This window comes from Diorhabda carinulata, chromosome 1, assembly GCF_026250575.1.
Source record: "Diorhabda carinulata isolate Delta chromosome 1, icDioCari1.1, whole genome shotgun sequence".
In the NCBI taxonomy this organism is placed as follows: domain Eukaryota; kingdom Metazoa; phylum Arthropoda; class Insecta; order Coleoptera; family Chrysomelidae; genus Diorhabda; species Diorhabda carinulata.
Window position 1 is genome coordinate 38,989,391 of NC_079460.1, and position 12,967 is coordinate 39,002,357.

The window sequence follows — 12,967 nt, forward strand, 5'->3', positions numbered from 1 at the left end:
CTTTATACGTTTATCATCGCTTATTTTAAAATTAATGTCCGATTGACAGCTGAAAATAAGAACAAATTTTAATGGATTATTGGTAGAAGATTCCGCTACTAAGGATTATACCTAAGATAATGACGACGAGAACTACATACATATCAAGAGAGCGTTAAGAGTTAAGTCTCGAAGTGCAAAAATCTGGTAAGTATTATTATTTTTTCCTATATTCCTATATGAGAATCTAATTGCGGTTATATTATAATATACTTCGGAAAAGATGTGGGTCACATGGAAATAGATGCTTCATTAATTAGTGAAACATTCACGAGAGTTTACACTATTGAAATGGTCGATAAATTTATTCGTTACAAAGGCAATTGATATATGTAGTTCATACAATGAGAAACTTCTAGAGAAAAGCAATTTTTTTAAAAAAATGTAACTGTTCACATTCTAGTTTTACACATTCTTGGAAATTGCTGTCGAATCAGAGTCAATAACAAATTGTAACACACGTTTTTAAGAATAAATTTATTGTAGCAATATTTTATAAAAAGTTCTATATTGGAATTAAGTTAAATAAATTCGTCTATTTAAGTATTAAATAATATTTTTTATTCCTAGAAATAAGTTTATTCTTATGCAGTTTTGTAATATTAGCATACTCCAGATATGAATTAATTTTTTGCACAGTTGAATATCATAATTTATCTGAAAAGATAGTAATAGTAATAATCTCTATAAAAGTAAAATCAACGTTTAAATTAATTCAATTACTTTTGAGACTATAGTTCTTGAGGTAATGCAATCAAAATCAATATTTCTCACTGAATAATAAGCTTTAATAACAATTTTTAGTTGTTTTCCACAATGTTGATATCAATACCTACCTTTGTAAAATCTGTTATACCGAAACTACAAGTTTTGTTTCTTGTATCCCATGCCAATCAAAAAATTGCACCGCTTTTGCTACTTCACACTTCTTTTCCAAAAACAAATGAATTGGAAAGCAACATAATTATTAAAGTAAACTAAAAAACTCTTTTATTCATTGTTTCAACGCCTCTCGAAAGTTAAATGGAAAGAAAAACACCTGCTCCTCTTCATACAACGGAGCGACACTGGAAAATGTAAAAAACCTGTAACTCTCCAAGTGATGGTGAAAAGCACTCGTATTTTCCTAATACGATAAAAGGTGTGTCTGTTAAAAAATAGCGTCTGCTCGGCTTTTATCTCATTAACACATCATTTTAAATAGAAAAAGGGAATTTGGAGCTCAAAACAAATACTCAAAGTGATGTTATGAGACGTGACACTTGTGATGTATTACTGACTATATCTTACTAGCAAGTATGAGACAAATTGGGTGTATTTTTCGTGAAAATGAAATTTAAATTCAAATATATTCGAGAATTATTTATTCATCATATGGATTAATCTTAATTTATATTTTGTCTACTTCCTCTTGTCTCTAGGATCTTGTATATACGTATTCTCTTAATAACACATCCATTAAACTCAATATAAAGTCTACGCCAGATATAAATATCAAACTCAATGACTCAAATCTAATATAAACCAAGAATAAACAGAATAATACTTATAATCAACCAGATACGCCACCGCCCATTAAACTCTAATTACTGAGGTTGTGACATCAATAAACCGAAATATATCAGCATTTTTAAAGTCTATAATATGCTATGTTGAAGTCATACTAACAAGAAACAAAAAATTAAGAAAATTATTAGCGGGCGGAGCAGCGCTTACAGAAAATAATGGGTGACTAGAAGAAAATCAAGCAGTTAAAAGTGACTTAAATAGTTTAGTGCACAAATTTGAAAAAAAGAGATATTAAAAAACCAAAAATTACGAAAATTATCGAACTAAGATGGAAATGGAAAGACCAAGCTTCTTGTTGGGAAAAGTTGATTCCTTCTTTATGTACAATAGAAGTTTGTAAGTCCATAAGCTCAGTTAATTCAATTTTCTTTTCGATTGGTCTTATTCTACATGAAATACAGATAAGACTTAATCAAAAAAATAGTAAGTAGTATATTTCTATTCTCAATATTTTCCCAGCTGTATGCAACATGATTAAAGAACCGATTTCTTAATATCTACTAAAACTACGTATGAATCAATCAACCCACAATTATCAGAAAGTTTCGAAACCAACACCCAGTATAAGTATGAACAGGCAAAGGCAAAACAATTACTGGCATACGTTGACAATATAGTACTACTGGCAACTTCAAATTCGAACTGTCTTTTCAGACCTACGAGACAATGAAAACAAAATTGATGAAAATAACGATGTATATCGACTTGAGAGAGAATTTAGATGACAATGAAAAGAACTAAACAACTAGAAATATTGAATAAACCGATAAATTCGAAAAAATACATCGAGAAAAACAAAGTTTTACGAATAAGATCAATAAACGAAACGCTGATACTTAACAAAACAAATGTGAAGGAATTAGATATATGGGATTTTCTAATACTAACAATTAATGAGGAAATCCCACTAAAAATTTTATATAACGCCTCTGAGCTTCTACTAACAAAATATAAGGGAATGGATAATACGCAGGATAATCTCCATGTATGACACATGAAAATTACATACACAAACATCAAAGTAAACACAAGATAACTTTGTTACAGAAAATTCAGCGAACTAATAAAGCAACGTAAGCAGTTAGTAATAGTATTAAGTTGTAGTGAGTGAACCTAGAATATTATCTTAGGATATAGGATCAAGGAAAGGAGGCGTGTAAAATTTTAGGCTACGAACTTCTCAAAGTACTTTAATGGTTGAGAAACAAGTTGTGAATCAATAATATTACACTACACCGATTGCAAATGATTGAATTGAATTTTATCACCTTTTAAGATCCGTCACACTTTCAATTATGTATTTTATATTAATACTGAAACATGTTTTCCACAGTTAATAACTTTTTCATCAAATTCTTCTAGTAACAATTCTATATAGATTCTCAAGAAATATATCCCCATCAGTTTAATAATAATAACACTTCAAACGCCTCCTATCCAGCGGGCTACCAACTTACAACTAAGTACCTACTGAACACACTGTTTACTTCTACGACTACACAGTACACCACAATTACACCGTCGGCAGCGGGTTTCGATAACCAAATTTACATCAACGTAGCAATTCTTGAATGGCCGAATTGTTGGAATTTTTTGTACTGAAACCAATTCCTCGGGTGTCGATTATTTGGTATTTAGAATTTACCACAAAGTTACAATCAAATAATTAATGAGGACAACTTTAGTTAATTTCTTTATACAAATCTCGGGAAAATTTGGTGAAATTACTGTTGGAAATTGCAGGTGAGGACGAAGTTCTGCAACAGAATAGAAAACAAAAAATAACTGCACGTAATGAAAGAAACTGAAGAGAATAAGAAAAGGAATAGAAAAATTAGAAACTGATTTATATACTGTGAAACTAGCGGTGATAAAAAACTGAAATTTAATAAAAAAATCATTAAAAGAGTAATAATGATCAAGACAATCGCCTTGAGAAACCTTTCATTCAGATTCACAGTTTTTCTGATCATATTGCATATATTAGTTCCTTGAGTCCTCCAGTTGAGACATCTAGTACACCAAATTAATCTGATATTTAATATGTTTATCATTAATCCCAACTATTGCTCAGAACAAAAAACATTGCTTAAGCTACAACGATGTTACGCCTATTTTTGCATCCTCTAAAGTCACTTAGCAACTGCTAACAGTGTGCCTTTAGGAGAACTTAAGTATTATTTACTCGTTTTCTCCACTAATAAATAATAGATTGAATTTCTAAATTGCAATATTAGGGTCAAAGTTATTGTCAAAATCAATCAGAATGTTTTTCTGTTTCGCACCAATACTTGAGGATGTTAGTCAATAAATCGTAATAAGTGACCTATAGACGATACTACCTATAATCACTAGTGGGAGTTAAATGATTAAAGGCGATTAGTTTGAGATGGCTTCCAAGGGTTGGAGCTTCATGTACGCATCGTTAAATATGAATGGTAATAACTAAGCAGTTAATGTTCAGCTAGAGAGAGACATACAATTGATTAACTCGTCAATCATAGTCCACAATAAACAAACACATTCGAATGTCAAATCCTCCCAAACGACAGGCATTAGTGGCCAGCTTTGTTTCTGTTGAAAAAATACAAGTATGTTCCCGTAAAGAAAAAAAAGTCATGATGTATTTGAAATTCATTTTATGTTAATTTAATGCATTAGAGAAAATCCTACGGAAAGCATAATTGGAACTATTGATTTATTTTAATAACATATTAATATTAATAGCATGGGAATAAATGTTTTATTCATAAATACAGAATTATAAATTCTTTAGTATAATATGGAAGATATCAGTAATCACGATCTGATCAATTCTAATCCACAATTCATTTTAGCTTGACTATTTACTAATGTCATTTAAAAGTGACTTAGTTCTTTATGTAGAGATATGATAAGAGTTATCATGAATCTAAATATACAAAGAAAAATTCTTTATTAAAATCTATCAAAGTCTTATATGAATCTCTTAGATTTGAACTAAACTATGAAAGCTTGATTACAGCAAACTTAGACCATGTCACTCCAATAACAATCCTTAAATTGATGACAAAATGATATGTAGGGCATTAAAAAATGTCAACACGCTACATCTTCAATGTTCAGAACCATAGTATAAAGAAAACTGAGAGGAAAGTTGTACCAATTTGTCAACAAAATGAATTGAAAGGATCCACCTTAAATCTAGCTAAACATAACATGAATCGAGAGGCCCTGAGAGGTTCTGATGAGTAGGAATATAGTCGAAGGAATTAAGAAGCTCCTCTCAGAAAATGAAATGGTTTGTGGTATATAGATAATACTAAATAGATTATTAAACATTTTCAATGAATTGGCATCTGTAACAAGTCATGTTTGGATAACTGAACCTGACATCAATTGAATTTGTATAAAAGAATAACTATAAAACTGGAAAGCTATTTTTTAATTAGATGAAATCAAAAAACTGAAATAAATGTAATATTTCTATTTATTTCTAATATTGTCAAAGCTTAAATCGTAATCTACTCATTAACAGGGGTCCACGGCGGAATTGAGACTTTTCAGCTTCGACAATTCAGTATTCTCATTAAAAATTCCATAGATGTCAATGAAAAACCCTATCTGAAAGACTTTTGCTAAAACTTGTGCTATTGTGCTATATGAGCTATTTTCTGAAACAATTTCTTCGGAGGGTTCTCGTACTGAACCTGTCAGACCACGTGCAATCAGAGCAGGAGAAGAATCAAGGTCACGAAGTTTTGCATTTTACTGTTACATTTTACAATGTTAAAACAACCGTCATTAACGTTGTCTTTTGATGTTGGAAATATTTGTTATATTTGATTTACTGTTTAAAAACTGCTTAACTTCCAACCATCTTTTACAGTAACTACAAAAGAGTCCACGGATTCTCTTCATTCCAAAAAAGGTTTTGAAAATCTACTTCGTAGGCTTCACAAAGGTCGGTTATTGAAATCGTTTTATTAGTAGTATAAATTTATAAACCTGATTGATATCTTTAATTTAATTAGAGGAGAATGTTAGCTTTAAATTAAACTCCAAATGCTAGATATTAATGGAAAAAGCAGTATATTTTAAAATGAAAAATTACAACCACTAACTAATACAACTGAAAAATTTTTTTCAAAAAATTGCAATGAACAAAAATTATGTAGATGAACCGGATGCGACTCTGACAAATAATTAGGGAAATATAAAAAAATGGATGGCGGCGTCTCACAATGAGCCTTGTTACGTCCGAAATAGATGAACAAAACAAACGTTTGTTAGTAATTTGAATAAAAAGAGTCGGTCTCGTAGCGTTGAGCAGCCATATTTGCATATTCAAATGTTGTGGTCGGCGCAATTACGTCATAATTGAAATGGCAAAAAGAGACAACGTCCGCTGTAATTGATCGTTTGTAACTTAGCGAAGAAAGAAATGATATTTTGAAATAATCTACATATTTTACACCTTGTTAAAATGAATATAATCTATGATTTTGGAAAGTGTAATTGTTGTCATTCAATGGAATTGGAGCTGACATTTGTCAAAATCATATCCATGGTGTATAACATGCATACGTTGATCCAGAAATTTATTAGTAAATGGTAGAAACTGACTTCAAGAAATAAACTATGAACATGCAACACAACCTTAAATTATATTTTCGGCTCTTCTTTCCATCATATTTTAGAAAATCAGGTTATAAATCAAACAAACTTGACGGTATGCATTATAATCAAAAGTGTGCTCATTTTTTCATGTAAGAAATAATTCCAAAAACTTTTTTACGGTACATGAACTACAACATGTATCAACGCCATAAAAATATCTCAGTGTGCATGCTGAGTCTAAAACTAAATCGCTACAAATCACGCTATACTATTCTTTAGTTACCAGCGTTCTTTTTGAACCACAAAAGCCCTTCCCTTAATTTAAAAAGTTTCGCAAACTTGTTTAATAACCCCTGCCTGGTTTTGAACATTCACTTAATTCCAACAAAAAGTGTTCCCTAATATTTTCAATCGTATTTTCTTAATGCAAAAAAACGCGACAGAAAACAATTGCGAAATTCCTTAAAGTTATTATTTCGATTGAAGTACGAGGAGAAATTGCGCAAACTTGTTCCATATTTGTACGTATTCGGAAATCAAATATTGTATAATGATTAGCTCGAATATTAGCATAACCGTTAGATCGGCGTAACAAAACTCGTACAAACCAAAATATAAGAAAATCCTGCAAGGCGTTAGCAAAACAGTTAAGGCGTTCATACTTGAGAATCACTATCTCTATATCCCTCTATTTAATTTCTTCAGAAGCTACGTCAATGAGTAGGGTGAAATTGTCATTTTGGATTACGATGCACGTCTTTGCTAAAACATCGACAGGGCTGGATAAATCGTCGCCTTAGACTTCACCGGTCGTGAATACAGAAACTTTCTGAAGCAGAGCAAACCGAAAAGACATTATATAAATCAATGTCGACTGAGAATACGAGAAATCTATAGGACCATTGAAAGTCTGTCAAACGTGAATTTAATAATGGCAGTGTCAATTAAAATTTCAATCAAAAATCCGTTTCCATTAGATTGTATCTGAAAATATTTTACTTCTGGTAAAAATATGATCGAGATAAGTTTAGTAGCGTCAGTGGTCAGAAAAGAAAATCAAATATCTATTTCGATTCCGGCTTTTTTCTAATAGCACAACAATATCTATATGTTTATTCAAAGGAATTAGAAAATTGAACTAGAAGATTGATATTCTTCAGAATTTACTAATGTTTTTGTTCAATTTCTCCTCATATCAATATTATTCTATGAAATTTGTATATACATCATTCCCTTTAGATATGGTATTTGGAACAACGTCACGTAGTTTTTTGTTAAACCGGTTATCGTTCTATCCTCGGTATATCTGAATCAACTTTTAATTCGAACCGTCTACCAAACAATTTACTGCGAGGGAAAATTTACGAATTCTTGCGTTTTCTAAATGGGCTACTGAAACTGCAATTTCCGGAATAAAATGTTGTGCAAAACGTTAACTGATGTTTCTTGATACTGCAGTAAAATACCTAATTGTATTTTTATTGTTTATGAAACATATAAGGTGCTAAAATTATTCATCATATTGTTATTTGCACTGAAAATCAAAATTATCAAATGCCTCAATACGTATAAAGCATGTTGAAGAATAAGTACATTTTAGAAAAAAACACTATCTCAGCATTTGTTACTGATAGAGAGAGGGAAATATAATGTGAATAGTTGTTGTTGATGTTTCAAGTTATGCATTTCGTATCAGATTCTATCAGCTAGAGATTGCCCGAAAATTGGTAGCACACACATAGTAAAAATGGTACTCAAATTAAATAGTTGATTTACAGCTTGAACAACAGTACCTCAGACGTTTCAGTTTTACTTACCTGCAAAAAATTTACCCACCTCTTAAGTTTTCTAGTAGAACGTGATAAATCAAAATTTAAAAATAATAAATATCGAGGTTGGATAAGATGACTTTTCACAATGTTTTATTGATTGATGTTCTAGCAAAAATATTGAAATTTCAGACGGATATTTGGGGGTTGACTAGCACTTAATTCTCTTAAGCTCATCTCATACAAAATCAATAGGATTGTGTTCAGAACTCCTTGCTGGACATTCCAGAAATATTCACCTCGCTCAAAGATTGAAAAATTGATGCGGCTGTATGTGGTCAGGACCAGCTGGATAACGTCTGCTAGAGAATTGACTACACAAACCAACCTGTTGTCGTCAGTTCGTAAAAACTTGTCAGAGGTTGCAACTCTCTCCTTACAATTAGGGATGTTGATACAGACAAAAAGGTCGATGAACATCACGGGTTTCGTAGAAGATTTAATTGAATATTCGTCGAGGCTTTAGCCAAGAAAGTTAGATTAGTTTTCTTCTTTGAAGATAGAGAGACCTTATTGGCGAAAGATTCAATTTCAAAATAATTTCCAGTTATTAGTAGAAATCATATATTTTGATGTACTGCGAACACCTCGTTTAACGTTTTAGTTGTGGAATCGAGGCAAATCACACTAAAGTGTACTCTTTTTAATATATATTATAACTTTTAATTTAATTAATTGAGAATTGTGGTACCTTGATTTTTTTCTATTTAAAAATCAAATTCATGGGATTTAAAAATCAATACTCAAATTGACATGTCACTATGTATGTATATACGGATATATAAAGAATTTAAATCGGAATCTCACTGCTTCATATATTCTCGCTTTTTGGTCAAATATTCAAAATAGGTCGAGTAGGGGTTTTCAGACGTATACAAATTTCATTTAATGGAGATGTATCTTCGAATTCTCATGTATTCTCAATAGAAAAGGGTGACAGCTTCGGACTATTTCAATTTTCATGGATCTGGCAACCGTAATCTTGAGTTTTCGCTGTAAATTATTGGAAGGTTGAAGAAATAATTTGTCTGATATTTCTGCAATAGACTAGTTACTTCATTGTATTTGAATAAATCAAGTTCAATTCTTTCAGGTAAATTTCTAGACTCACAAATTCATTTTTTTTACTCAAAAAATTATTACCGAGACTAAACCTCAATTTAGTTTTTAATTACAGACAAATTGTTGGCATCAAAACACCGAAGAAACTTCTCATTTGGCTTATCATTCTTATACAAAACATAATTATAATTGGACAAAAATTAGTTGATACAATTTCCTTGGCATTTTATATTTTGTTTGCCACATGTATGATTAATATGGAAATATGGATTTTATTTTACGGTGTATAGTTTTATTTCAGTTAGAAGACTCGGTTTTATTGCAAAAATTTCTTTCCATATACATGGGACAGAAATCTCAGTATTTGGAAAATTCATTTGAAGGTTATCACTATGATAAATAATAACTGCATTAACACACCATGAGATATCAAAAAAGCATACATTCAATAATAAAAATTGAAAAATTCCTGTAACGGAACCAACAAATGGTTCACATACGTACATAGAAAGAGGAAGCTGTCAATGATGAAAGAAGACCTGAATAATTTGACTAAAATTTATAGTTCTATTTTTAACGTTTTATTTAACTAGAAATGAATTGATTGATGGCTGTTTATTGAAATATAGCAAGAAAGAAAGAATTATTTTTGTGATTTAAACAGATTTTTAATTTTTTTTTTTTGATATTCATGTTGCAGGTGATATGTTGATTAATAAGTATTTATCTGGTTCAAAATCTAATTTCCAATCAAAATATATTTTCAAATCTGAGCAGAAATGATCTACCTATTTGAAGATTTTTTGACGAATTTCTGATGATATATGTGAAGAGATATTATTCCTTATATTAATCAATATACAAGGTACGTAAAGGGTGAAAAAACATATTATCTGAATTTAATTTGTTGATGTTGTTTGCCCTAATTGTTCCTTATATTTTTCGGTCAATAATTGATTGTCAAATACCTAAATTTCATCTCCATGGGATAGAAATCACAAACAATTTCTCTCAGGCCTCCAATTTTATTGTATTGTATCTTTGTATATATTTCAAAGCACTCACTCAAAACAAGTATTGCACAAACATAAACCGAATGTTTTCTGAACATGACTTTCAGTGAATCTGTACGTTCTCATTATTTTATGAAGATCAGAAATCTGAAAAAAGTATACCATACCTTTACTCCATTGGAAGTTGAGAACATCGGAAACATTTACAATAATAAGGGATGTATGTTAACGCAGCCGCTTCCGTTCGAATTCTAATTTGAACGATGTAATAGTCATGCATTACTCCCATGTCATTTAAAGCAACTATTCCAATATAACAGAAATAAGAATAAATGCTTATCATTTCTTTATTGTTTTGGGATATTTGGGATAAGAACTATTTTATCTTTCACAATATATTTAGATTTCTTATTTATTTATATATAATGGAAAAAGAATATAAATATACAAATGAACATGGTACAAATATTAAAAATATACCTAAAAACACGGCGCTAAACAGCGGATGATAAGCGAATCATCAAATATATAAATCCAGCTATTAAATTTAATTTAAACCCCAGAAGCAGTATAAAGGCGGTGACTGCACAATTAGATCTTTTTCACGTGATGGTTTACAAAGAATTCAAAGAGCAGTCACTCCTTCCCCATAAATAGACAACTGTGCAAGAGCTTCTAGATTTATATTGTCCCAAAATAATGGAATCTAGCAATTTAGTTTAAATATTAGATAATATGGTATAATCAAACAGAAGTTTCATAGAAATTGTCAATTTTAACAGACAATTTGATGTCGAAAATTTTTGATCTGCTTTTGTTAAGCTGGGTTTATTTTCAACTAAATTTAAAGTTCCAATTATTTCTACTTCCGTTATTGTTCCTTCTAATCATTAAAGAAATAGCAAAAGAAGTGAACAAAGAAGGAAAGTAAACACACATAGGCAACAACAGAGCTACAATACAGAATACAGTGGAATAATGAAATGAAAAATAAATTAGATAGACAAGCCAAAGACAGAAATATCGAAATATGCTGATCTATGGTTGCGAATCCTGGGTGCTAACCAACAAATTGAAGCAGAAAATATCGACGTGCGAAATGAAAAATTTTAGCCAAATAGCGGGGATGAAGAGACTAGACAAAATAAGGAACGACACAATTAGATTTGAATTAAATTAATAATTAGTGAGTGTGCAAAAAATCGAACAACAACAGTTAAGATGATTTGACCACATAGTGAGAATGAAGAGGGGACTAAACTGGAGACTAGCTAAATAGGAAGTAAATATAGAACGAAATGGAGCAGTAATATCAACTCTACGCGTATGGTGGACTGGTTGAGGATTAGTACGTAAATAATTATTACTATTAGCTGTTGAAAGACACATAGATTTAGATATTTGACATAAATATGTGGATTTTACACCAAACTTTAGACATTTACTTTCTCAATTGTTCACTGCAAATGTTCATCACATGGTTTACATACGAAATGTGGAGCTTAAGATATGTCCTGATATCCCAATTTATCACCAGCATCCGCAAGATAAGCTCTTTTCACAAAGTCAGAAGTAGTTTTTCTGCTTTCTATAGAAAGTATGATTTGGGAGGTACCTATCATAAACTGATCAATTTCGTATCAAAAGGATACGTTTCACTGATCTTCATTGGCTTACAAAGAACTTTTGTTTATATTTTTTATCGAGTTATTTGCTTATGATATTTGAAACAATATATTCCTACCCAATCTATTTCGAATTTGTTTAAGAAGTTAAAATATTTGTTTAAATTTATTTAATTTCTTATTTCTTAGACCTTTTAAAAATTATTAGAAAAACTAATTTTGAAACAGAATCAATAACCTAAAATCAAGAACATTTAGAAACATAAATATTTGTTTATAGCTTTGGTAGCTGTTGTTTAGAATCTTCATTGACCTATTCAATATACCCGCTTTTTTTTTAAAAACACTTTTGGCACTAACTGAAATCACTCAATTACGAGGGTAGAACCAAAAGTAAGGTTTCCAATGAGATGAGCTACAGAGTCGAAGAAAAATGCTAGACTAAATCCGAAAACAGTGCTGTGCGCAGTGGTTTCCTCACTTTCGGGTTCTCTTGTCCTCGATTTGATACGTGCTTAATGTCCCCTTAGAGATGGAAGTGTTGATCGCTTTCACCAAGCGCGAAGTTCGAGCAGAAATCCGATTTCTTCACACAAGAAAGTTACTAAGGTTTATCGAGAAGAGTGTATGTCCGTTCAGCACGTCCACAAACGGTGCAAGGCCGGAGTGGAAGAGTTTCAGATGCCATTGTCTAGATGATCAACAATGAGATGCTTATAAATGGAAAGATCACTGTCCGTAGAAATGTTAAATGCATTTCTGAATAATTGAACAACAATAGAAACGTTGGATTATCGCAAAGTGAGTGCTCGTTGGATCCCCCGGATGCTAGCTGATGGAGACAAGTTGCAGCGTCTTAACTGTGCTCGCAAGTGTCTTTAACAGGAGATCAAAGGTGGGTGCTCCATTACTCCCCCGAAACAAAATAACAATCTCGTTAGTGAGTTATAGCGACTGCCTTCTGGAATCAGAAGAGAGTACTTCTAATCGATTCCATGCATCCTGAGACGAAAATAAATTGACCAAATTTAGACGGGCAATTCAGAATCGCCAAAGAGGACGACTGACGGAGGAAGTAGTGCTTCTTTACGACAACGCTCTACCACTCGTCGCTGGTCAAATACAGTAGCTTTTGAAGAAATGTGGATGGACTATCATGCTCCATGTCCCGTTCAGCCCGGACTTATCCCATAGCGATTATAACCTCTTTCCAAAGCTAAAGGAACGCTTC